The following is a 27,549-nucleotide window of genomic DNA, read 5'->3' as shown; positions in this document are numbered from 1 at the left end:
ATAATGTTAAAGACAAGACATTTATAATCATGAAATTTTATGAAGTATCTTCTGCTGTTACATCTGATTCTCTATTATTTTATTATGTGAAAGATGAATGATTGTGTGTGACATCCTTTTCGTTAAAACTATGATTATTATTATTATCTAAAATTACCGTCGGGAATTAGGGTGTTACATTCTCCAATGAGAAATGCACAAGTTGCTTCCCTTGAGTAAATGTATGAATAGGTATTTTAAGGAAATACGTTCTAATTTTAGTGGTACGTTAACCTTTAAAAATTCTCAAAGTAAAAATAATATAAGTTAGTATAAAGGAGTTTATAAAAAGCCAAAGCCAAAATTTATTTCAAGGTTGCATGATTGAATCTAGATTGGGGAAGGAGGTAGGCCCTCCGACTTCCTACGTGAATGTAATGTTATCTTGAAAAACTTTAAAAGGCATCATTGAATCTAGATTGGGGAAGGGGGTAGGCCCTCCGACTTCCTACGTGAAGATGATGTTTTAAGGGGCACCATTGAATCTAGATTGGGGAAGGAGGTAGGCCCTCCAACCTCCTACGTGAAGGTGTTGTTCCTTAAATAAAGTACCCAAAATATGTAATTGGCAAAAGATCAAAAGATCACAAAGACTCCCATCTCTCTTATATGAAATGAAGAAAGAATTTTTCTTGGTTGGTTTAGTACTAGGATTAGAACATGTTCCTCATTATATCTATCTTATACAGGAGCAAGAAAAGGGTTGGACTGCACACACACACACTCACTTGAGATTTGATTGTTGGGTTGAAAAAGGATTACAAGAAATGCTTGAGTTTGTGATTAGTGTACTCTTGAAATAAAAACCTTTGAGGAGACACGTGCTTTGATTAAAATTGTCATATGATAATGTTGTTTTATGCTACCATGTTTATGCCTTTTGCTTGAGGACAAGCAAAGATTCAAGTGTGGGGGAGTTGGATGAGTCATTTATTATCTGTTTTTATATAATATTTAGTTTAGTTTTAATTAGATTTTATTTTATTTTATATTAGTATTATTTCCTTTTTGAGATAGTTTACTACAAATTGCATTTTATTATATTTCAGGAACGAATATTTGATGGATTGAATCTTGGAGCAAAAGAAAGGGACTTGGAGCTGATTCAGTGCGAAAATACGAAGATTCAGAGACAAAAATATGTCTCCCCCAAAGTCAGAAGCTTGGCACGGCCCGTGAACATGAGTGAGTAGACTTCTCTTTGTCTTGGGATTGTTGGATAAGTCTAAATGACATAATCCTAATCAAACCAAGCTCTAAGCCTTAATCTTATGTAACCCTTATTTCTTATCTAAATTCACCGCTTTAACATGGATCAACCATTATCAAACTGTGGAAACGAAAGTGGAGGGTTTGATAATTGTTTATCCATTATCTCAAATATCAATTCATAAAACGAAAGTGGAGCTTTGATGTTCGAACAAGTGAATTTAGACAAGGATTGCAAAAGCAGCGAAATAGTCTTTGCAATCTTTGAGACATATAGTTTCGATCTTCAAGGGAACTAATAATGATCAAGTCAGCGAAATAGGCTTGGTTGTTAGAGGAACCAAAATCTAATAGTAATCAAGTCAGCGAAATAGGCTTGGTTGCTAGAGGAACAAAAGAGAAACTGTCTTGAGAAATTAGGTCTAACATAAAGTTATAAGCTTATAGTTTGGTTTATGAAGGACTTTTCATTTAGATGAACCAACGATCCCAAGGCTCCTTTTATTATTATTATCTTTCAATCGCTTGAAAACCCCAACTTACAACTCATTTCTCCTCTAATCATTATCAAAGGTTAATTGAATTAAACTACTCCCTGTCGGAACGATACTCTTTTCATACTACTTCGGTAAGACCGTGCACTTGCGGTTTTATCTCATCAAGAGTCTCCCATTGTGATACTGCATCAACTTTTGATGGATCAACTGCAATACCACTACCAGAAATAATGTGGCCAAGAAAACTTACTTCACTTAAACAGAACTCACACTTTGAAAACTTGGGATACAACTTCTTTTCTTTCAATACTTGCAATACAATCTTCAGATGTTCTGCATGTTGTTCTTCAGTCTTTGAATAAATCAAAATGTCATCAATAAACACAACCACAAATTTATCCAGATAAGCATGGAAAATTCGGTTCATATACTCTATAAACACACCAGGCGCATTAGTAACACCGAAAGGCATCACCTTATATTCATAGTGACCATAACGTGTCCTAAAGGCCGTCTTCTGCATATCCTCATCCTTCACCTTAATCTGATGGTAACCTGACCTCAAATCAATTTTACTAAACACACGTGCACCCACTAACTGATCCATTAAATAGTCAATCCACGGAAGTGGATACCTATTCTTGATCGTAACTTTATTCAACTGATGATAATCAATGCATAACCTCATGCTACCATCCTTCTTCTTAACCAACAATACTGGCGCTCCCCACGGTGAAACACTCGGTCTTACAAATTTCTTATCAAGCAAGTCCTCTAACTGTTTCTTCAATTCAGTTAACTCGGACGTTGACATACGGTAAGGTGCCATCGACACCGGCTTCGTTCCTAGAACAAGGTCAATTGAAAATTCAACCTCCCTCTCTGGTGGCTCATCTGGAATCTCATTAGGAAAAACCTCTGGAAATTCACACACAACCGGCAACCTGCCAATCACAGCTTGATTCTCCAATGACAAGTATGCCATCAAAGAAAACATCAGAATTCCATCACGCTCCAACTGCTTCAACTGTTTAGTAGTTAGGAACTCAGCTCCACTCTCTTCTTCAGCAGAAGAAAAATGCACCGTCTTGTTAAAGCAATTGATATGAACTCGGTTATGCTCCATCCAGTTCATACCAAGGACACAACAAACAACAATCAGGACAACAAAAGACAACTTAAAGTTGACACTCTATCCTACGTGGCTCAACACGACTCTACTACTTGGCCGGACGGACCAACCTGCTCTGATACCAATTGTAACACCCCGTAATCCCAAAGCAATTAAGTATTAAATAATCATCAGAGTAAATCCCAAACGGGCATGTCACACTACTTTTAAAAATTTTCTTAAATAGAATATATAACTATTTCATAAACATCGTTCATAAAGAACAATAATTTGCAGCAAAAATATTTCTCAACATTTAACTTCAACATCAACATTAAATCCTGGCACAAAGGCCTCAACATAAATTCATCAACATTGTTCAATTAACAATAAAAGGCTACATCAGCATAATCCAAAAATGTGATACATAGGGAATGAAAAATAATGAAGTAATCTCATTCCGTACGTATGAGAGCCCTAGACACTTGAGCCACCACCTACTACTCAAGATCACCTGCAAGTTACCCATATGAAGGGCAACATTTCCAAGCAGAAGGGGTGAGATTCACAAACAATAATAATAATATATAATATCATCAATTGAATCTAACACCCTAAAATATCAATGAATATCCAACATACATATATTCCTCATAATCAACAACATCATCAATAATATGTTATGTAATGGACTCCACTTGTGTATATCTGCATACAACTCAACAACAGCAACGACAACAACAAATGTACATAAGTAATTATGACATACTTCACCTCTTAGTCAACTATGACACAAAGACTCTCAATAGCATGGTTCATCAACATATTATAAATATTCACATAGTTTCTTCTTCAATCATATCCAAAATTCACAAGATTCAACTAATTCGATTACCAAAGAGTTTCAGTAGGATTCAATGCATATACAAAGGTTATACAAGTTGAAAGAAACATTTTAAAATGCTCAAAAGGATCCCCTAGTGCACGAAGCAAAATTCAAAAAGTGGCTGACTAAGACCCTCTTCGCTTAAGCGACGGCTGGCTCGCTTAAGCGACCGGCTCACAGAGAGTTGGGTTTCCGCTCGCTAATGGCTCAATCACGGTTCGCTTAAGCGAACTTCTGACAGAGAGGAATTAATTTTTCACTTACGAGTTCGCTCATGGTTCGCTTAAGCGAACTGACATTCATAATTCTGGGTTGCTTGCTTGAATGCTCGCTTAAGCGACGGGTCGTTCGCTTAAGCGACCATTCATCTAGGCAGTGCAAAAACTTACGGTTTCAAACCCTTTCTCATTACAAAACCCAATTTTAATCCCCTGATCACCCAAAACGTTTTCCAACAGATGTTTACAGGTTCAATATACAACTAGGCATCTAAAGGAACATAAAGCATGCAGCAACAACAATTTGTGCCCAAAAAGGTACTACCTTTCCAACCAGACTCCAGAAGCAAGTGGACGCCTAACTATGAAGGCTCGTGTGCAATGACTTTTCCAACTTTGGATGGTGACAAACTCACACGTCCTGTGAATACCGGTGCAGTCAAGAAATACTCTGTCAAACATAAAAGCTCGATAAGTCGCAAACCTAAAAATGCGGCTTAGGCAAAAAATGAGCGTCTCGGTGGACTGAAAACCTGAAAGGGCGGTCTAGGCAAAAATTAGAGACATGAACAAAAATGATTATCCTGATAGATTGAAAACCCGAAAGGGCGATCTATGCAAAAGTTAAGGATCAAAAGACAAAGTAACTGCATTCGGTCATGCACAGTCTACTTGGGGCATCCAGCTATCAAAAGACCTCCGATTCGAAGCATCTGCATATCAAAGACTCAGAACATGAGCATTCAAAGTTGTTAGGGAGAATAACGGTTATTGTGTTCAATGTACCCTTCCCATTACATTTACCATTTTTCCAAAATTTTCAAAAATCCGTGGAGCCATGCCCTTGGCAGGTCACCACTCAATTCATCAAATTTGAGCCTGTGCCCATTTATTTGGAACTCTCATTTATTCTATTTGCATAATTTCTTCTATTTTTTTATGGCAATACTTAAAGCAAAAATTTTCAAAAAAATACAAAAACTTTTTTTTTTACATCTTTTGAAAAGTGTGAACAACAAACACACTCTCTACGAACTCGTGAGTAGGTGAAGCGTACATCAACATTCGCCTCGAGAACGGTTACACTTCGGAAGAGAAACACGACTAAGCAGTATAGAGAGGACCTATGTTAAGAGCAAGATGCTATCACAGTCGAAAAAAATACAAAAAAATCAAAGCTCGCTAAGTTGAAAACCTGAAAAGGCGGCTTAGGCAATAGAGAGCGTCCCGATGGACTGAAAACCCGAAAGGGCGGTTCCAGGCAAAAATTAGGGGCAGAAAAAAGAATATATTCCCGGTGGACTGAAAACCCGAAAGGGCCGTCCAAGCAAAAGTTAGGGATTTTCAAAAAAATAATAAAACAAAAAGCATGACTGCTGAAGCATACCAATGGAAGAACACTCTGCGCCGGTTTACAAATGGCGACTTCTTCCAAACTTTTGATCAACAATGGGCTTACCCCAGGAGGCATCAGTTGCTACCCTGTGCCGGATATTACACTGTCAACGGATTGATTTGTTTACAATAGTATCATCACCAAGGAAGTTTGCCGAGTGTTTGTACTGCGATGTCAGTCCATATCCCACCTTACAAGTCCTATCTTTGTCTCATCGAGTTCATCTATCACCTACAAGGGTACAATCATACAAGTCACATTCATTCATACATACATGCATTCATACAAGTCACATTCATTCATACATACATGCATTCATACTTTCACATATTCATACACATTATATACATTGCATCATTCATACGTGATTACATTAGTAATTCAAAGTTTTATTTGACAGTGTCTTTCCAGTTCAGCCATCGTATCATCATTATTTCAAGTGGCAAGTTTTAACAAATGAACATCTTGTTTCGCTTTCTTTATCAAAAGTGTCATCCCCGGCGTGAAGCCGTGCTAGTCATGTCACTGATCAATTTCAATTTCAATTTTCAATTTCTAAAGTGTCATCCCTGACATGAAGTCAAAGGATGTCTAATCTATGTCATATGTCTTCCTACGACTATCTTACGGATAGTAGACAATGTCTTTTCCCATCTTACCTTCTTACGGCTGCCATACGGGTAGTAGGTAATCTATGTCATTTGTCTTCCTACGACTATCTTACGGATAGTAGACAATGTCTTTTTTCGTCTTACCTTCTTACGGCTACCATATGGGTAGTAGGTAATCTATGTCATTTGTCTTCCTACGACTATCTTACGGATAGTAGACAATGTCTTTTTTCGTCTTACCTTCTTACGGCTACCATACGGGTAGTAGGTAATCTATGTCATTTGTCTTCCTACGACTATCTTACGGATAGTAGACAATGTCTTTTTTCGTCTTACCTTCTTACGACTACCATACGGGTAGTAGGTAATCTATGACATTTGTCTTCCTACGATTATCTTACGGATAGTAGACAATGTCTTTTTTCGTCTTGCCTTCATATGACTACCATACGAGTAGTAGGTAATCTATGTCATTTGTCTTCATACGACTATCTTACGGATAGTAGACGATGTCTTTTGTGTCTTACCTTCATACGACTACCTTACGGGTAGTAGGTAATCTCATTCATTTGTCTTTATACGGCTATCTTACAGATAGTGGACAATGTTTTCTTTCATCTTGCCTTCATACAACTATCATACGGGTGGTAAGGTAATACAACTCTTGTCTTCATACATCTATCATATAGATAGTAGACAACTTTCTTTTCCCCAGTAAAACTACAGCATCCCCCTAGTGGAGTCGGATCCCTTTCTCAAAGAATTTGGGTATCCTTTCATTTCTTATTCCAGTCAGGTCATCTTTGTTGTCCTGCATTCATAATCACATCATGAGCATTCATAACATCTTAGGTCAAAATTGGTGTACTTTTATATTTAAGTCTCTTCGACCCATCGAATCAAAGATTTCATCTTCAAATCTCTGGACGAAGAAACTTAAATAGGGGCATCTGTCATACCCCAATTTTTGACCTAAGGTCACACCGACACACGTCATTTAACCCTGTTCGGTCTCCAACTTTTCAGTGAAAATTTCGGCAGAGAGGTATTTTGAAATACCTCATTTTGATTCCGAGTCGGGCCCTCTTCTCTCAATTTTTTTATTTATTTTTAAGGTTTCCATCTTTTATTAAATTCTTTTTAATTAATTAACTTTAATTTCGTTTTAAATCTTTTTTTATTTTATCTAATCATTTAGTCCTCATCCTTTTATTTTATTATTATTGTTTATTTATTTTTCTTTTGTCCATAAGATAGTCCAAGTTGACGCGTATCAATCCACACAGCCTGTCACACGCCTCAGAGGCGGATCCAATCCTAAACGCGTTTCGTCATCCAAATCCGATTCAAATCCAGTATTTTTGTCACGCGTTCCCTTTTTCTCCTCCCCAAGTTACTGATTTTCGGCTCAGCACCAACAAACCCAAGCATCAGCCTTGCCCTATAAATACCTGCCACCCACAAGAACAGAAACACACAGCAGAACCCAGCAGAACACGAAGGGTCACACACACAGGAACCGCATAACACAGAAAAAGGGAAGAGAAGCCAGAATCGCACAACATAGAGAAAGCCAGAGAAACGCAAAAGGAGCAGCAAGCAGCCGGAAGCAGAACTCAGTCGGCCGTACCAGCCTCACTCGTCAAAGTCAAAAAAGAAACAACGTCAACCCAAAACAGACCAGATCAGGACAGGACATATAGTGCAGCAGACTCACGGATCGGAGTTTGACAAGAGGTAGTATCTTTCCTTTTTCTTAGATCTAGGCTGAAATACAACTGTTGTGGGATTTCTGAGAGTAAAGACGAGAAAAGGAAGAAGAACCGGTTTTCAAAAGTGATTTTAAAAAAGGAATTTTTTTAAGTTCCGGCACGGTGGCGCCGCCCATTTGGGCCACCTGACCGCCGTGCCGGAACCGAAACCGCCGCCGGTGTTCTTCTTTCTCTCATCGGAGAAGATGAAGAAACATGAGAGAGAAGAGAGAATTTTGGGGGATAAGAGAGAGAATTGGAATGAACAAATGAAGAAAAAACCGGCTACCACATATATATAGTACCCTGAACCGGTTCGGTTCTCCTGAACCAAACCAGGCTCGAACCGAATCGGTTTAAGCCCAATTCCCCCAATCCGTGAGGCCCAACGCGCACCCTTGAGCCCAGTTTCCTTTTCTTACTATTCTGCACAACCCATAATACTGCTGCACCCCACCTTGTGATTGAACCCATTTTATTTTAAGTTCTGCATGCATTTTAGAATTAAATTCATTATTCTGTTCTTTCTTTTTATGTCATTTAATTTTACAGATATTAGAATGTAAATATAGGCTTAATGTAAATTATTTATTTTTCCGTCATTTACTTTTCGCAGACCATAGCATGTATCCTAGGCTTTAATGTAAATCATGCATGTGTGCGTGTGTGGGTGTATGCTTTATTTTTATGTTTCATAGTTTAGGTCAATGGTCCTTGTGGTGGTCCAACGCCACCATAAGGTATCTACGTTTTATTTTTATGCTCCGTCAGTTTAATTTTGGTCCAATATTCAAAAAAACACAAAAACATGCAAATAAAAAAAAAATCACAAAAACATTTTTCATAATAAACCTTGATCCTCTAAATCAAGTGATCGTCTTTTTTTCATTTTATTTTCTTAATCAAATATCAATCAATTTAATCATACTTCGAGTCATCTTTCTTTTTAATAAAAAACACAAATCAATTTTTATTTTGCCATTTGGCTTTTCCTTTTAAAACCTTTTTCAAAACTAATAAAAAACACACAACCAATCAAACGTCAATTTTTACACGAACTACGAGGTTTTGATCCTTCACGGGTACGTAGGCAGAGGACCATGTCCTTCCAAACAATAAAAAATGTAGATATTTAGGTCTTTATTTTTTCACTTTAATTCCTTCTTTTCAAAATAAGCAAGCAAGTTATAGCACATTAAATTAAATAAAATCAAGAGGTTCCCGTAGAGTACTACGGACATAAAGGGTGCTAACACCTTCCCTTTATGTAACTAACCCCCGTACCCAAAATCTTTTCATTGGGGTAGTTTGAACTTTTTTCCCCTTTTTCTTAAAAAATTAAATTTTCACTCGTGAAATAATTAGTGAGTCAAAAGCTAATCAAATAGCCTTGATCTCCGAAAAATGACGCGACAACTTGGTTTGTTTACCTTTGAGTGGTATGGATGTAATCCTTGGTATGAACTGGTTATAGTACAACCATGTTCATATTAATTGTTTAAGTAAGTCGGTGTATTTCTCTTCTGCTGAAGAGGAAAGTGGCGTAGAGTTCTTATCTACTAAGCAGCTGAAGCAGTTAGAACGTGATGGAATTTTGATGTTTTCTTTAATGGCATCCTTGTCTATTGAGAATCAAGCAGTGATTGATAAGTTACAGGTGGTATGCGATTTTCCAGAAGTTTTTCCTGATGAAATTCCTGATGTGCCTCTAGAAAGAGAAGTTGAGTTCTCGATTGACCTTGTTCCGGGAACGAAGCCTGTGTCTATGACACCTTACTGTATGTCAGCTTCTGAGTTGGTTGAGTTGAAGAAACAATTAGAAGATTTTCTTGATAAGAAGTTTGTAAGACCAAGTGTTTCACCGTGGGGAGCGCCCGTTTTGTTAGTGAAGAAGAAAGATGGCAGTATGAGATTGTGTATTGATTATCGACAGTTAAACAAAGTGACGATAAAGAATAGGTATCCACTTCCAAGAATTGACGATTTGATGGATCAGTTAGTGGGTGCACGTGTGTTTAGCAAGATTGATTTGAGATCAGGTTATCACCAGATTAAAGTGAAAGATGGAGATATGCAGAAGACAACTTTTAGAACGCGTTATGGACATTATGAGTATAAAGTGATGTCGTTCGGTGTTACAAATGCACCTGGTGTGTTTATGGAGTACATGAATCGAATCTTTCATGCATTTTTGGATCGTTTCATGGTTGTATTCATCGATGACATTTTGGTTTACTCCAAGACTGAAGAAGAACATGCTGAGCATTTGAAGACTGTTTTGCAAGTGTTGAAAGAGAAGAAACTTTATGCTAAATTGTCAAAGTGTGAATTCTGGTTGAATGAGGTGAGTTTTCTTGGCCATGTTATTTCTGGTAGTGGAATTGCAGTAGATCCCTCTAAAGTTGATGCGGTATCGCAATGGGAGACTCCTAAGTCGGTTACAGAAATTAGAAGCTTTTTGGGATTGGCTGGTTATTACCGAAGATTTATAGAAGGATTTTCCAAGTTGGCACTTCCGTTAACACAGTTGACTTGTAAAGGTAAAGCCTTTATGTGGGATGTTCAGTGTGAGAACAGTTTTAGTGAATTGAAGAAGCGGATGACGACAGCTCCGGTTTTGATTTTCCCGAAATCAGATGAACCTTTTGTGGTGTATTGTGATGCGTCCAAGTTGGGTTTAGGTGGTGTACTTATGCAAGATGGCAAGGTGGTAGCTTATGCATCGAGACAGTTGAGAATTCATGAGCGGAATTACCCTACGCACGATTTAGAGTTGGCTGCTGTGGTCTTTGTGTTGAAAATATGGAGACATTACTTGTATGGTTCTAGATTCGAGGTGTTTAATGATCACAAGAGTCTGAAATATTTGTTTGATCAAAAGGAATTGAATATGAGGCAGCGAAGGTGGCTTGAATTGCTGAAAGACTATGATTTTGAGTTGAGCTATCATCCAGGTAAAGCTAATGTTGTTGCAGATGCCTTAAGTAGGAAAACATTGCATATGTCGGCCATGATGGTAAGAGAGTTCGAGTTGTTTGAACAGTTTAGAGATTTGAGTTTAGTATGTGAATTGTCATCTCAGAGTGTGAAGCTAGAAATGCTGAAGATTGATAGTGAATTTCTGAAAAGTATTAAAGAAGCACAGAAAGTTGATGTTAAGTTTGTATACTTGTTGGTTGCTAGTAATCAGACTGAAGACAGTGAGTTTAAAATCGATGATCAAGGTGTGTTGAGATTCCGAGGTAGAATTTGTATTCGTGACGATGATGAGATGAAGAAGATGATTCTTGAAGAGAATCATAGAAGTGGCTTAAGTATCCATCCGGGAGCTACGCAGATGTATCATGATTTGAAAAAGTTGTTTTGGTGGTCTGGGTTGAAACGTGATGTGGCACAGTTCGTGTATTCATGTTTGATTTGTTAGAAGTCGAAAGTTGAGCATCAGAAACCTGCGGGAATGATGGTATCTTTAGATGTACCAGAGTGGAAATGGGATAGTATATCCATGGATTTTGTGACGAGTTTGCCGAATACTCCTAAAGGGAATGACGCGATTTTGGTGATTGTTGATAGATTGACGAAGTCGGCTCATTTTATTCCGATTAATATCAGTTTTCCTGTTTCTCAGTTGGTAGAGATTTATATTCGTGATATTGTGAAGTTGCATGGTGTTCCTTCGAGCATTGTATTAGATAGAGATCCAAGATTTACTTCTAGATTTTGGAAGAGTTTGCAAGAGGCTTTAAGTTCTAAGTTGAGGTTGAGTTCGACGTATCATCCGCAGACAGATGGTCAGTCGGAGAGAACGATTCAGTCGTTGGAAGACTTGTTGAGAGTTTGTGTGCTTGAGCAAGGAGGAACTTGGGATAGTGATCTCCCGTTGATAGAATTCACGTACAATAACAGTTATCATGCTAGTATTGGAATAGCACCTTTTGAGGCTTTGTATGGTCGGAGATGCAGAACTCCGTTGTGTTGGTTTGAGTCAGGTGAGAGTGTGGTTTTAGGACCAAAAATTGTTCAACAAACTACTGAGAAGGTTAAGATGATTCAATAAAAGATGAAAGCGTCGCAGAGTTGACAAAAGAGTTACCATGATAAGCGTAGGAAAGACCTTGAGTTTCAAGAGGGAGATCACGTATTTTTGAGAGTCACTCCTGTGACTGGTGTTGGACGCACATTGAAGTCAAAGAAGTTGACTCAGAGGTTTACTGGTCCGTATCAGATATCGAAAAGAGTTGGAACGGTGGCGTATCGAGTGGGTTTACCACCGCATCTTTCGAATTTGCATGATATGTTCCATGTATTAAAACTTCAGAAGTATGTTCCGGATCCATCTCATGTGATCCAAAGTGATGATGTGCAAGTTAGAGATAACCTTACGGTTGAGACTTTACCAGTAAGGATTGAGGATCGTAAAGTGAAGACGTTGAGAGGCAAAGAGATACCTCTTGTGAAAGTCGTTTGGGACTGAGCGACTAGTGAAAGCTTAACGTGGGAGTTGGAGAGTAAGATGCTGGAGTCTTATCCAGAGTTGTTTGCTTGAGGTAAATTTCGAGGACGAAAATCTTATAAGTTGGGGAGAGTTGTAACGCCCGTTTTGATTATTTAAATATTTTGTTGAGTTTAGAATATATTTATATGATTTGTGTGATTTAAGTGATTTAAAGAGGTGTTGTGAATTATTTTATTGTTTAATAAAATAAGATTTGAAAAATAAATATTGAGTTGAGGGGTTGTTTTGAGATTTTAGAGAGTTTTGTGGGGAAAAAAGGAATAAGATAGAATAGATAGAGGAGATATAAATAGGTGAGACCTAGGTTTAGAAAAGTTTTAACGTACGATCAATTTTGGAGAAAAATGGAGAAAAGTCAAGAGAAGAGAAGAGGACCAAGTAGAGGCTGCGATTTCAAATTATTAAGGTAAGGGTGAGACTAACATTCAATCTTATTAAGTCTGTAATTCTGATGGTTGTATTTAACAAGTGTAGGATTAGTTTTAGTGAAGTTGGAAACTAGGGTTAAAGTGAGAAATTGATGATTAACTGATGCAGAATTGTAGAATTGATGTAGAAAGTGTTTACAGACCTTAGATAATCCATAGGATGATATCTGGAATCAATTTTAAGCTTAAAACCATGCTTTTAGGAGGATTTTCGTGAAAATCTGCATTCTGCCCGAGCCAACATTCATCGCTCGCCTCCCGAGGGATGATCCTCGCCCTCGCGAGGGATGATCTTCATCGCTCGCCTTGCGAGCAACTTTCATTCGCCTCGTGAGCAACACTTTGCAGTTCGCCATGGCGAGCAGATCACTCGCCATAACGAGTATGACTAGTGAGGAACCTGATTTGTGATTTAACTTATTAAGTCGAGCTTTAGATGATTTTGAATGCCTGAATATGTATAATAATGATTAGGCAAGTTTTTAGATTGAGTTTGAATCTGAGAAAGTTTAAAAAAAGGATTTTTGGGTGAAAAATGTCAAATTCCCGAGAGGACCCAGTTTCTTGTTCGCCAAGGCGAGTAGCTTATTCGCCAAGGCGAATGCCTTTTTCCTGAACTCGCCATAGCGAGTGGAGGCTCTCGCCTCGCGAGCCCTAGTGAGACAGAATACCTTGTTAGGTTAAATGTGACCTTTGTCGCACGAGTTGATGTGAGATGATCATGGGGGTAAGAAACTAAGTTGCTTATCTCACTGTTGTTGTTTCAGTAAGCCTGAATTATATGTTTTGATGTTGTTATTAATGTGATATAAATGTATATGCATTACATGAATTATATATGATGTTTGAGATGTTGTTGATTTGCATTTGATATTGTCATATCATGAGCTGTTTTATATACTGCCTATTGTAACACCCCGTTTTCCCACGTAAAAATTTCATTTAATTAATAAGAGTATTCACATTAACGGAATGTCACATTCTTTTCTTAAAATCATAAACTGAATAAATAACTATTTATCCTTTAAAATTAAATAACAAAATCTTTAATACTTCGCAACAGAATTTATTCAATAACTAAACAGTCTTTGGCACGAAGGCCTCTTCATAAATGTCTCATAAAAATCCACTGTAAAACATAGTCATAAATATTCAAAAAAACAATACGTAAGGAATAGAAAAGCAATAACAAAGTTCCCATCCCGTTACGTATCAGAGCACCTAAAGACACACGTGAGAGAATCGACTCACTTCACAGCTAAACTTGATTACCTGCAAGTTACTCATACGAAGAGCAACATTTCCAAGCAGAAGGGGTGAGATTTCACAAAACAATAATATCAAGCATATAATTCAATAATTATATTTAACAACATAAATAACTTCATCTATTAGTAATAATAATTCTTCATGTAATAATTCTTAATAGTTCAACCAACTTCTAATTATCATTTACTTCATATTCATCACATTATAAACATCATCATATAACACATAATAACCAAATCATAACCAACATAGATCATCATAACAACATCTTAATCATAATTCATATACAACATAACAACATCATTAATTCGTAATAACATTTCTCCACCAAGCATCTCATTATCAATTCATGATTAAAAGACAACTTATCAACTATACGTAACATCATCAATTCATATTAATATTTATTCATCAAACATCTCATTATCAATTCATGGATAAAAGACAACTTATCAACTATACGTAACATCATCAAGTACATTTAACAACTCATAGATAACATTATATAATCATCAATCACTAACAACTTAAACAACACAATATAATCATGACTTTAATAATAATAATTATATACATCACATCATAAACATCATCTCATAATAATATAACAACAACATATTCATCATCATATAATAATAGAACAACAGCATATTCATCATCATATAGTAATTGATGAGATAAAACCGCAAGTGCACGGTCTTACCGAAGTAGTATTAAAAGAGTATCGTTCCGACAGGGAGTAGTTTAATTCAATTAACCTTTAGAGGTGATTAGAAGAGAAGAGAATTGTAAAAAGAGCCTTGGGATCGTTGGTTTCATCTAAATAACAAGTCCTTCTCAAACCAAAACTATAAGCTTATAATGTTATGTTAGACCTAATTTCTCAAGACAGTTTCTCTTATGTTCCTCTAGCAACCAAGCCTATTTCGCTGACTTGATTACTATCAGATTTTGGTTCCTCTAACAACCAAGCCTATTTCGCTGACTTGATTAGATAAGAAATTAGGGTTACATAAGATTAAGGCTTAGAGCTTGGTTTGATTAGGATTATGTCATTTAGACTTATCCAACAATCCCAAGACAAGGAGAAGTCTACTCACTCATGTTCATCGTAGACATGGGGGAGAAGAGAGAAAGCATAAAGGTAAATGACAAGAAAATAAAGGAAAAGAAAAGAACTTTAATTAGAAAAGCAATTGTCACTTATTGAATTCCAAGTAAAGATAAATATTTGTGATGGATGGCTACTCTATTTATAGCATTTGTTCGACTTAAAATCTAAGCTATTACATTCGGGCTAAAAATAGAGTAGCTTAAAATCTAAGCAAAAGCAGCAAAAGTGACACTGGAGGGTGGCACGGTCGTGCCAAGGTTAGCACGGGCCGTGCCAAGCTTCTGGCATGGGGGAGACATATTTTTGTCTTTCAATCTTCATATTTTTGCATCCAATCGGCTCCAAGTCCCTTTCTTTTGCTTCAAGACTCAATCCATTCAATATTCATTCCTGAAATAAAATAAAATGCAATTTAAAGTAAACTATCCTAAAAAGGAAATAATACTAACATAAAATAAAATAGAATCTAAATAAAACTAAACTAAAAAGCATATAAAAGTAAGCAATAAATGACTCATCAAACTCCCCCACACTTGAATCTTTGCTTGTCCTCAAGCAAAAGGCATAGACATGGCAACAACAAAAGGATTAGTATATGACACTTTAAGTGAAAGGTTATGTCTCCCTCGAGGTTTCATTTCAACGTACACTAATCCCAACTTCAAGTACTCTTTGTAAACTTATTTAACCCAACAACAAATCTTAAGGGTCCAGGTTACCATTAAAGCTAGAACGTGTTCCTTAAAATACCTACTCATACACTTACTCAAGGATTGCAACTAGGTGCTTTTCTCATTGGAGAATTAATTTCACAATAAAACTTGATGTGGGTATAGCAAGAATACTTATAACACAAGAAATCACTTTCATGTACAAGAAACGACCATTGAAGAGACAACAAAAAATTTATGTCATAATAAAACAATAAAAACGAGCTGCTTAATCATGCCTTTCACAATAAAACATAACAAAAGAATAAAGTTCAAGGGAGTTTGGAAACACTACGACTAAAGACACTTTATTAGGCTCCCCCCACACTTAGGAGAAGCATTGTCCTCAATGATTCAAGATAGAAAAATAAAAGAGAAGGAGAGGAAGAAGAAGAAGAAGAAGAAAAAGAAGGAGGAGGAGAAAGAAGGGAAGAGAGGAAGAGGAAAGCTCACATTTTTATCATTGGGGTCCATATGGAGGACCTTGGAGGTGAAAGTGGTGCATCATGTTCCGAAGCATTTGGTTGTTTTCTTCGGATATGCGGTTGCCCCGTTGGACATCATTCCTTATTCCTATTAATTCAACACCTTGCCTTTGTTGCTCGGTGCTTATCCTTTCGACCTCGGTATTTATCCATGCCCATCTTTCATTTTCATTTGTTTCACCTTCATCATGGTCATGGTTGTAACGCCCACTTTCGTTTAATCGTTATTAAATCGAGTTTAGGCAATTATATTATAATTATATAGTATATGCATGATTTTGATATGTTTTGATGAATTTTGATGATTTGATCGATGACGTGTTAAGTTATGAGTATTGAAGGATTTGATTATGATATGAGATTTATTTTATTGTTAAATAAAATAAAGATTTGAAAATAATATAAAGTATTTAGTTGAGGGCTGTTTTGATATTTTAGATAGTTTTGGGGGAGAAAGTGAGATAAGATAAGTTATTAGAAAAAGATATAAATAGGAGAAGACCAATATTTTAGAAACTCATTGTACGTGAAAACTTTTGGAAAAGGGAGAAAAAGCCAAGTCTAGAGGAACCAAGGTAGAGTGCTGCGATTTTCTTCATAACCAGGTAAGGGTGAGACTAATAATTCAATAATGTTAATTACTGTAATTCTGATGATTAGTTGACCAAGTTAGGATTGATTTAGAGAAGTTTTGGAATTAGGTCAAAGCCCTAAAAATTGATGATCAAACGGTAAAACTTGTTTAGATTGATGTAAGAACCGTCCTATAACCTTAGAACATGTTTAGGATGAATTCTGGAATCAAAATTAGGCTTTGAACCATGTTGTGTGAGGGATTTTTGAGAAAAACCCTAGTCTGCCCGTGCTTCTGTTCATCGCTCGCCACGGCGAGTGATGATCCTCGCCTCGCGAGTGATGAACTTCATCGCTCGCCACGCGAGCTCCTTTCCTTCGCCTCGCGAGTTGTTTGGTTCAACTCGCCATGGCGAGCAACCTTCCTCGCCTCGCGAGCTTAGGCAGAGTGCATGTCATATTTCGTGTTTCGACCTTTTTAGTTGAATCTTGTATGCCTTTGAGTACCTGAACTTACCTAGTATTGATTAGGAATGAATGTAGGATCAGAGGGAACCCAGAACAAGCTTAGTTTGTGAGTTGAGTGGTGCTCGCCATGGCGAGTAAGTACTCTCGCCTCGCGAGTACAACCAGGATGAACTTGATTATGTGTTTGTGCGATCTGTGTCGCACTTTTTGGTCCAGAGTGAACCCCTAATTGGTAATGAAACCTTATGATAACGTTTAAATGCAGTCTGTAAAGCTATTGAGTTAAGTTGATATTATTTGAGCATGATTAAGGTATTATGCAATATGTAAGATATAATTGAAATGATTATGATTCTAGTAAATTGTTGTTGATATATTGATATCTCCTTGCTGTTATGCGACTTGACTATGCTGCTGCTGTTATTTAACTGAGTATGCAATGTTTATATATGAATATAATGAAAATGATGACGTTTTGCATCAAGTTATTGAATGCACATGATTACGATGATTATGATGTTTTGTTCATATGTGTCCATGCATAGCATATCATTGAGCTTAGTCCTCACCACGAAAATTAGGAGCTTTGTCCTCCGCACGTTTTATAGGAGCTTTGTCCTCCGCACGATTAAAGTATATTAATACTTATGATGACGATTGGTACCACATGCATATAAGGAGTCTAGGAGCATTGTCACATTGTCATGATTAAGATGCCTTGTTGATAATGAATGGATATGTGATTATGTGATAAGTGTTATTTGATTATGTTATGTTGTTTATAATGATTGGATATATGATTACGTGATAACTGTTTAGCATTTATGCAAAGTTAATAATGGAATGATTGATGTTAATTTATGATTCGCAATTACATTGATTAATGTTATTTTATTATGAAATCTCACCCCTTCTGCTTGAAAATGTTGCCCTTCGTATGGGTAACTTGCAGGTGATCGTGCTTAGTGTGCAGTTGCTTCGTGAGTTGGCCTTGCCTTCACTGTGTCGTCTAGGTCGCTCTGATACGTAACGGGATGGGGTTTAATGCTATAACATGCTTCATTCTTTTACGTGAACTGCTTATGTTTTGATAAACTCTTTTGAGATACTTATTGGGCCTGCGTGCCGAAAACGTTTATGATTTATGTTTATGATTTTCCGCTGCTATGTTAAAGATATTTGTGAAGGTTAAATCATTATTTAACTGTTTTGGATTACGTTTCTATGTGATATCCCGTTTATGGTTTTTACTCTGATAATTGTTTAAGAAATTTGTATATTGGGAAAACGGGGTGTTACAATGGTGCTCCTCATCATGGTGCATTTGTGCACCTGCCTCTTCTTCATTATGCTGTTCTATGTGCACCTGTGGGTCATCATTAACATACAACAAATTTTCTTCCACCTCGGTGTTAGTCCGAGATGGGTTAGGCAATAAAATCAAAGTGGGCACATTGAGCTTGAGTGTATAAACAAAGGGGATTCGAGTTTTTATGAAATTCATAGAGATAAGGGTTTCTATGTTCAGCCTATTGTTACCCTCGATCTTGTTTATCCCTTGGTCTTCACTCACGCCGAACCGCCTAGCTATGTATGTTATGATACCACCAACTACGATTTCTCCCCTACTATCGGAGCTATTTCCTATAAGGGAAAGGTAGTCAAGCAAGTTAAAACAAGTGTTAACGGGGTGGTTGTGCAGCATAGCCCAAAGCATGAAGAGTTCATCACTCCTAGTGTTCCCTAATTCACTCCTTCCCCAAATAGTGTAAGCCATAACCCTTTGAAGGTACCTAAGTACGGGGTTGTGAATGTTGCTAGCTTTGTTGGCACGTGTGTTAAACTGGTCAAGACCTGTAATTCGCTCCCAAAAGGCGGCGGGTTGATAGTCAACCGGTTTTAAATTTTGATCCCAAGAGTCGTGGATGAACCCCGCATTTGCGAAGCCCATCTCATCACAGAATTGTTGAAGAGACATCTCATAATCAATATTCATAAGCCGGAAAGAAACTCTATGGTTAGGGTTATCAAAATTCAACCTATCTTTCGTAAAAACAATAGAACTTAAAAATTCATAGGTGAAGTTCTCATACCCTCTCATAGGTCTCAACATATCAACCCATCCTAACCTTTCTAGCAGATTAAACACATTATCTTTAATTCCTAGCTTATTCAAGTCATGGTTATCAGGGTACCTGCAAGGATGTAAAGGTTTAGAGATTAGAATTTTGTACCTATCCCTTTGCTTGTTGTCCCTGAAGGTGATGCCATGATTCTTGCGCTTTCTTCTTTAGGGGAGGTCCCCCTGATGAGCTTCCAACTTCTTTTCCACTTCTCTTGGAAGCCATTACCTTGACCTTGCTGTAGTGGTGTGATTGCGGTGAGGGTTTGTGTATGGGTTGTTTTGGTGGAAAAAGGTTGGTTTAGTGATGTGGTGAGGGGTTGAGTGAGTTTTAGGGGTTGGGTTAAGGAGATTGGTGAAGATTTTCTAGTTTTTGGGTTAGGGTAGAAGGGGTTACGAATTTGGGTGATGTTGGTTTGGATGTATGAAAGTTGTTTTTAAATGGGGGTTTATGATTGGAATGGTGTTTGGGGTTGGTTGAGTGGAGAAATTTTGTGAATTGGTGAGGTTTTGGGGCATGAAGGTTTAGGGTTTTGTGGGTATGGAGGTTTTAGAGAGAAGTTTGGAGGTAGAGAGATGTTTGTGGTGGAGAATGAGGGAGGGAGATGAAGGAAAAACGAGTAAATAGCTCACCTGGGTCGGGCACGGCTGTGCCAACCATAGCACGGGCCGTGCCAACATTCTGGAATTTCTGATGGTTTTGGATGGGCAAGGTCTGGCACGGCCGTGCCAGTGTGAGCACAGGCCGTGCCAAGGTTCTGGACATGGGGCCTCAAATTTTTTTCGTTTTTCTTTAATCACATTCGGACAATTACCTACAAAATAACTTAAAAACAACAAAAACAAACAAAACGAAAGCAGTTAAATGCGTAGGTTGCCTCCCACGAAGTGCTCTTTTATTGTCATTAGCTTGACGTTAAGAAAGTGTCCTTAGAAGGGATCAAAGAGATCATATTGTGTAGTTGACGCTAGGAAACGTTCTTTCACATCATGAACTTCAATAATGTTACAAGAATAAAGAGCGGGACCTTTCATAGCATTCTCCAAATCGAATCCAATCATCGCATCACTCACTTGAAAAACTATCCTACCACTCTGAACATCTACTATAGCACCTGCAGTAGCTAGGAAGGGTCGTCCTAAGACTATAGGGACATCATGGTCCTCCTCTATGTCAACCACCACGAAATCAGTCGGGATATAGATCCCTTCTATCTTGACGGGTATGTCCTCAATGTAGCCAACTAGAGGGATAGTAGAACGATCCGCTAATTTCAAGATCATCTCGGTAGGTTTAAGCTCTCCTATTCCCATCCTTTTGACGAGGGATAAAGGCAACAAACTCACACTAGCCCCTAAGTCACACAAGGCATTATCTATGGTTTCTTTTCCTATCACACAAGGGATGGCAAAGTTACTTGGATCTCTAAGCTTTGGAGGTTGCTTCTTGAGGATTGCACTACTTTCCCTAGTCAAAGCTATTGTCTCATTATCATCTATGCCCTTTTTCTTTGAAAAAATTTCTTTTAAAAACTTGGCATATAGAGGCATCCGAGACAAAGCTTCCGCAAAGGGAATTTTAATGCAAATCTTCTTAAGTATGTTAACAAATTTATTGAATTGAGCCTCCGAGTTAAGCCTTAATGGGGAAGGAGTTTTGTTCTTATCAAGCGGTTTCTTAGCTAAGTGCCTAACATTCTCTCCCTTGGTACTTTTGGCCTTAGCAACAATCTCTTCTAACTGATTACCCCCGAAAGAAATAGCATTGACATGAGCTTTGGGGTTAGTTTCGGTTTGTCCGGGAAAGACACCCGGTGTTTGAGAAGAGGCAGCCACTTGTTGGGCCACTTAGGAGATTTGGGTCTCAAGCATTTTGGTGTGAGTGGCGATAGAATCGACCTTAGTATTGAGCTTGGAGAGAGAGTCGTTCAGAAATCCTGTTTGGTTTTTTAGCTCTTGAAGTTGTTTATTTTGATTCATCATGCAATTTTCCAACAGAATTTCCAAACTAGATTTCTGAGCCACTCTCTGGTTGTTTGTATAGCCAGGTGGTGCTACTTGTCCATAGGAACCTTGGGGATTTTCATAAATATTTTGATTAGGTCTAGTTCCTTGGTTGTATTGAGCGTAGTTAAGCTGCTCAAGGTTAGCAGCATTACCTAACTGACAATCAACACCAATATGACCAATTATACCACAGATTTCACAAGGAGGAGATGTAGGAGAAGGTGCGACAGCATTAACATTAAACTTATCAAATTTTTGAGTTAAAGCATCAACCTTAGCAGCTAGGTGATCATAGTTAGAGACTTCGTACATACCTGCCTCCTTTTTGGGAGGTACGGAAGCGGTGATGGCTCTTTCATTGGTCCATTGGTAATGATTCTGAGCCATGTCTTCTATCAAGGCGTAAGCCTCTGTGTAGTTCTTGTCCATTAGAGCTCCACCTGCAGCTGCATCAACAGACATCTTAGTGGTATAAGATAAGCCATTATAAAAGGTGTGGACTATGAGCCACTTTTCCAAACTATGGTGGGGACAAAGTCTAAGCATTTCCTTGAAACGCTCCCACGCATCATAGAGAGACTCTCCATCTTTTTGATTGAACCGCGTGATTTGGTCTCTTAGTTTGGCGGTTTTAGATGGAGGAAAGAATCGGGCGAGGAATGCTCGCCTCATATCGTCCCATGAAGTGATGGAACCAACTTCTAGGGAATGGAACCAAGCGCTAGCTCTATCCCTTAAGGAAAAGGGAAAGAGATGAAGTCTTACGGCTTCTTGGTTCTCTTTTATGGTGCCACTGAGTCTGAGGAAAGTAGAAACATGGAGGTTTGGATCCTCAGTGGGTGATCCAGAAAACTGATTTTGCTGCACCAAATTGAGTAGTGCAGGCTTAATCTCGAAGTTATTACCCTCAACCGTTGGGTACACGATAATAGCTTGTGGCTCTTTCGTTGAAGGAGTAGCATACTCTTTGAGAGTGCGTTCAGCCATAGCAGTATTATTTTGTGCCTCTCTCCTTTTCTTATGCAAAAATCTTTCGATCTCAGGAATAAATTCTCCGAGACTTTTACTTCTTCGCATAAGAAATCGAGAACCCAAGAAGTTAGTGGTAAAACAAAGAAAGAAGTACAAGAAAAGAGGAAGAGAAGAGAGTTCTAATCACAAAGAAAGAGTTAATCAAATTAGTTTACTCCCCGCAAGTGCACGGTCTTACCGAAGTAGTATTAAAAGAGTATCGTTCCGACAGGGAGTAGTTTAATTCAATTAACCTTTAGAGATGATTAGAAGAGAAGAGAATTGTAAGTTGGGGGTTTTCAAACGGTTGAAAATTAATATAATAAAAAGAGCCTTGGGATCGTTGGTTTCATCTAAATAACACGTCCTTCTCAAACTAAAACTATAAGCTTATAATGTTATGTTAGACCTAATTTCTCAAGACAGTTTCTCTTATGTTCCTCTAGAAACCAAGCCTATTTCGCTGACTTGATTACTATCAGATTTTGGTTCCTCTAACAACCAAGCCTATTTCGCTGACTTGATTACTATCAGATTTTGGTTCCTCTAACAACCAAGCCTATTTCGCTGACTTGATTACTATCAGATTTTGGTTCCTCTAACAACCAAGCCTATTTCGCTGACTTGATTGTTATTAGTTCCCTTGAAGATCGAAACTATATGTCTCAAAGATTGCAAAGCCTATTTCGCTGACTTTGCAATCCTTGTCTGAATTCACTTGTTCGAATATCAAAGCTCCACTTTCGTTTTATGAATTGATATTTGGAATAATGGATAAACAATTATCAAACCCTCCACTTTCGTTTCCACAGTTTGATAATGGTTGATCCATGTTAAGACGGTGAATTCAGATAAGAAATTAGGGTTACATAAGATTAAGGCTTAGAGCTTGGTTTGATGAGGATTATGTCATTTAAACTTATCCAACAATCCCAAGACAAGGAGAAGTCTACTCACTCATGTTCATCGTAGACATGGGGGAGAAGAGAGAAAGCATAAAGGTAAATGACAAGAAAATAAAGGAAAAGAAAAGAACTTTAATTAGAAAAGCAATTGTCACTTATTGAATTCCAAGTAAAGATGAATATTTGTGATGGATGGCTACTCTATTTATATCATTTGTTCGACTTAAAATCTAAGCTATTACATTCGGGCTAAAAATAGAGTAGCTTAAAATCTAAGCAAAAGTGACACTGGAGGGTGGCACGGCCCTGCCAAGGTTAGCACGGGCCGTGCCAAGCTTCTGGCATGGGGGAGACATATTTTTGTCTCTCAATCTTCATATTTTTGCATCCAATCGGCTCCAAGTCCCTTTCTTTTGCTCCAAGACTCAATCCATTCAATATTCATTCCTGAAATAAAATAAAATGCAATTTAAAGTAAACTATCCTAAAAAGGAAATAATACTAACATAAAATAAAATAGAATCTAAATAAAACTATACTAAAAAGCATATAAAAGTAAGCAATAAATGACTCATCAGTAATATAACAACACATAATAACACCATAATCAACATCATAAACAACATCATATAACAACATCATAAACAACATCATATAACAACATCACAAACAACATCATAATCAACATCATAAAACAACATCACAAACAACATCATAATCAACATCATAAATCTTCAACATAAACATCTTAAACATAATCATCTTAAACTTAATCATCTTAAACATCATCATCTTAAACATAATCATCTTAAACATCATCATCTTAAACATAATCATCTTAAACATCATAGCATCATTGATAATAAAATATCAAGCAATCATTTCATTCTATCATCGTAATTAACATAACAACATTTGACTCGACAATGCGACAATGCAACCAAAACCTCTTATATGCATGTGGTACCAATTCAGGGCATGAGCCCCCAACATCATAGTATTAATATACTTTTAAGGCATCGTGGTGAGGACAAAGCTCAATCGTGGTGAGGACAAAGCTCTAGGGCATGAGCCCCCAACAAATGTATGCTAATGCATGGACTCTATCATCTAAAACTTCTTAATCATCATCTCATATACATCCAATAATTTGGAGTTCAATATCATCTTAATCATCTTGTATAGACTCATGCAACTTAGTTAAATAACAATAGCAGCATAATTAGATTACCACTACATTAAAACTTCATAATATCAATTCATTTCAACAACATCTTGATCATTCAATAAGATTTCAAGTAATGCATTTAATCATTAATTCACATTATAATATTCTCTCATTAATCATATCAGCATCATCCACAATATATAATATTCTCTCGTTAATCATCAAAGTAAATCATATTCATCATAACAACAAAACAGCATCATTCAATAATAATAATCATCATATATAACAATTACAAATGCACGTCATCAACATCTCAATCATCAAACATAATTCATGCAATATATATATAATTATATAACATTATAAATATCATCAAATCATCATATAACAAATTCACAGATCATCATTAATATCATATATATTCCTCATTACTATCCCAAGGTTAAACTCATAACAACTCGTGCGACAAAGATCGCATTTAACCTAAACAAGGCATTCTGTAATACTAGTGCTTGCGAGGCGAGAGCCTCTTCTCGCCATGGCGAGTTCAGTCAGATTCTCCAAAGTTTCATTCTATGTCTTTCCAGGTTCAATCTCATCCTACATTCTTTCCTAATCAATATTAGACATGTTCAGGCACTCAAAGGCATCTAAGGTTCAACTCAAAAGTCAAAATCACGAACTCTTGCATGCTCTCTGGTCAAGCTCGCGAGGCGAGTTCAACTGCTCGCTATGGCGAGCTGCAACGTGCAACTCGCGAGGTGAGGAAAGGTTGCTCGCGTGGCGAGCGATGAAGTTCATCCCTCGCCGTGGCGAGGATCATAGCTCGGGAGGCAAGCGATGAATGTCGCTACGGGCAAAAGTGTAGTTTTGCCTAAAAATCATCAACTCTCATGGTTTTAAGCCTAATCTCGATTCCAGAATTCATCATAATCATTATCTAAGGTTTAGGAACAATTTCTACATCATTCTAACAAGTTTTCACCGATTAATCATCAATTCTATCAATTTGACCTAATTTCCAATTCCTCTTAAACTCATCCTAATTCATGTTAAATGTAATCGTTGATTCACAGACTTAATAGAATTGCAAAGTTAGTCTCACCCTTACCTTAAAGAATGAAAATCGCAGCCTCTAGGTCTTCTCCCTCTTCTCTTGGCTTTTTCTCCCTTTTCTCCAAAAACAGTCGTACGTTATGTTTTTTTCTAAACTAGGTCTCTCCTATTTATATAAATCCTTAACCTACTTATTTTTCTCTTATATCTAAATCTGAATATTCTATTCTAATATATTCCTATAACAAATAACAAATAACAAATATATCTCTAAAACAAATCATATATATTTCTACAACAAATCATGTGTATTTCTACAACAAATAACATATCTTTCTACAGCAAATCATGTATTTCTAAATCAAATAACATATATATTTCTAAATCAAATAGCATATATATTATACTAATAAATACCAACATATAACATAACAAAATATCACTCATCAAAATAAATCATATAAATCACAGAAATTATATAAGTATATTCTAAACTCATTAAAATAATCAAATAATTAAAGAGGGCGTTACAACTCTCCCCCCCTTAAAAGAATTTCGTCCTCGAAATTCAAAGCACACAAGAAATAAATTCAATTATTGCACAACCATACTAAACCATATATAGTCAAATAGAAACTTCAACAAAACATGCAAACCACATCAAAGTTAGTCAATCAAACATGATCACATAATAAGCATAACTATTAATCAGAAACACAACAAAAACCAATCAAACAACATAAAGACAGTAATACAACTATTACTCGACACAACTCGACTCAACTACTTGGCCGGACGGACCGACCTGCTCTGATACCAATTGTAACACCCCGTTTTCTGATGAGATAAAACCGCAAGTGCACGGTCTTACCGAAGTAGTATAAAAGAGTATCGTTCCGACAGGGAGTAGTTCAATTTAATTAACCTTTAGAGATGATTAGAAGAGAAAAGAATTGTAAATTGGGGTTTTCAAATGGTTGAAAATTAATATAATAAAAAGAGCCTTGGGATCGTTGGTTTCATCTAAATAACAGGTCCTTCTCAAACCAAAACTATAAGCTTATAATGTTATGTTAGACCTAATTTCTCAAGACAGTTTCTCTTATATTCCTCTAGCAACCAAGCCTATTTCGCTGACTTGATTACTATTAGATTTTGGTTCCTCTAACAACCAAGCCTATTTCGCTGACTTGATTGTTATTAGTTCCCTTGAAGGTCGAAACTATATGTCTCAAAGATTGCAAAGCCTATTTCGCTGACTTTGCAATCCTTGTCTGAATTCACATGATCGAATATCAAAGCTCCACTTTCGTTTTATGAATTGATATTTGGAATAATGGATAAACAATTATCAAACCCTCCACTTTCGTTTCCACAGTTTGATAATGGTTGATTCATGTTAAAGCGGTGAATTCAGATAAGAAATTAGGGTTACATAAGATTAAGGCTTAGAGCTTGGTTTGATTGGGATTATGTCATTTAGACTTATCCAACAATCCCAAGACAAGGAGAAGTCTACTCACTCATGTTCATCGTAGACATGGGGGAGAAGAGAGAAAGCATGAAAGTAAAAGACAAGAAAATAAAGGAAAAGAAAAGAACTTTAATTAGAAAAGCAATTGTCACTTATTGTATTCCAAGTAAAGATGAATATTTGTGATGGATGGCTACTCTATTTATAGCATTCAATCGACTTAAAATCTAAGCTATTACATTTGGGCTAAAAATAGAGTAGCTTAAAATCTAAGCAAAAGTAGCAAAAGCAACTCTGGAGGGTGGCACGGCCGTGCCAAGGCTAGCACGGGTTGTGCCAAGCTTCTGACTTGTGGGAGAGATATTTTTGTCTCTCAATCTTCATATTCTTGCATCCAATCGGCTCCAAGTCCCTTTCTTTTGCTCCAAGACTCAATCCATCCAATATTCTTTCTTGAAATATAATAAAATGCAATTTAAAGTAAACTATCCTAAAAAGGAAATAATACTAATATAAAATCAA

The 27,549-nt window shown here is 37.0% G+C and overlaps 1 non-coding gene across 1 annotated transcript; it reads left to right on the top strand.

The window, feature by feature from the left end:
* The first annotated feature begins 21,927 nt into the window (after nucleotides 1–21,927).
* Nucleotides 21,928–22,034, top strand: LOC120578768 (small nucleolar RNA R71). The gene has a single exon (XR_005644579.1). It is a non-coding gene; the product is annotated as a small nucleolar RNA R71 (small nucleolar RNA).
* Nucleotides 22,035–27,549: the final 5,515 nt, after the last annotated feature.

Source organism: Medicago truncatula, chromosome 2, assembly GCF_003473485.1.
Source record: "Medicago truncatula cultivar Jemalong A17 chromosome 2, MtrunA17r5.0-ANR, whole genome shotgun sequence".
Classification (NCBI taxonomy): Eukaryota; Viridiplantae; Streptophyta; class Magnoliopsida; order Fabales; family Fabaceae; genus Medicago; species Medicago truncatula.
Note: the sequence above shows the minus strand (reverse complement) of the source record. Positions and strands in the feature narration are given on the sequence as shown.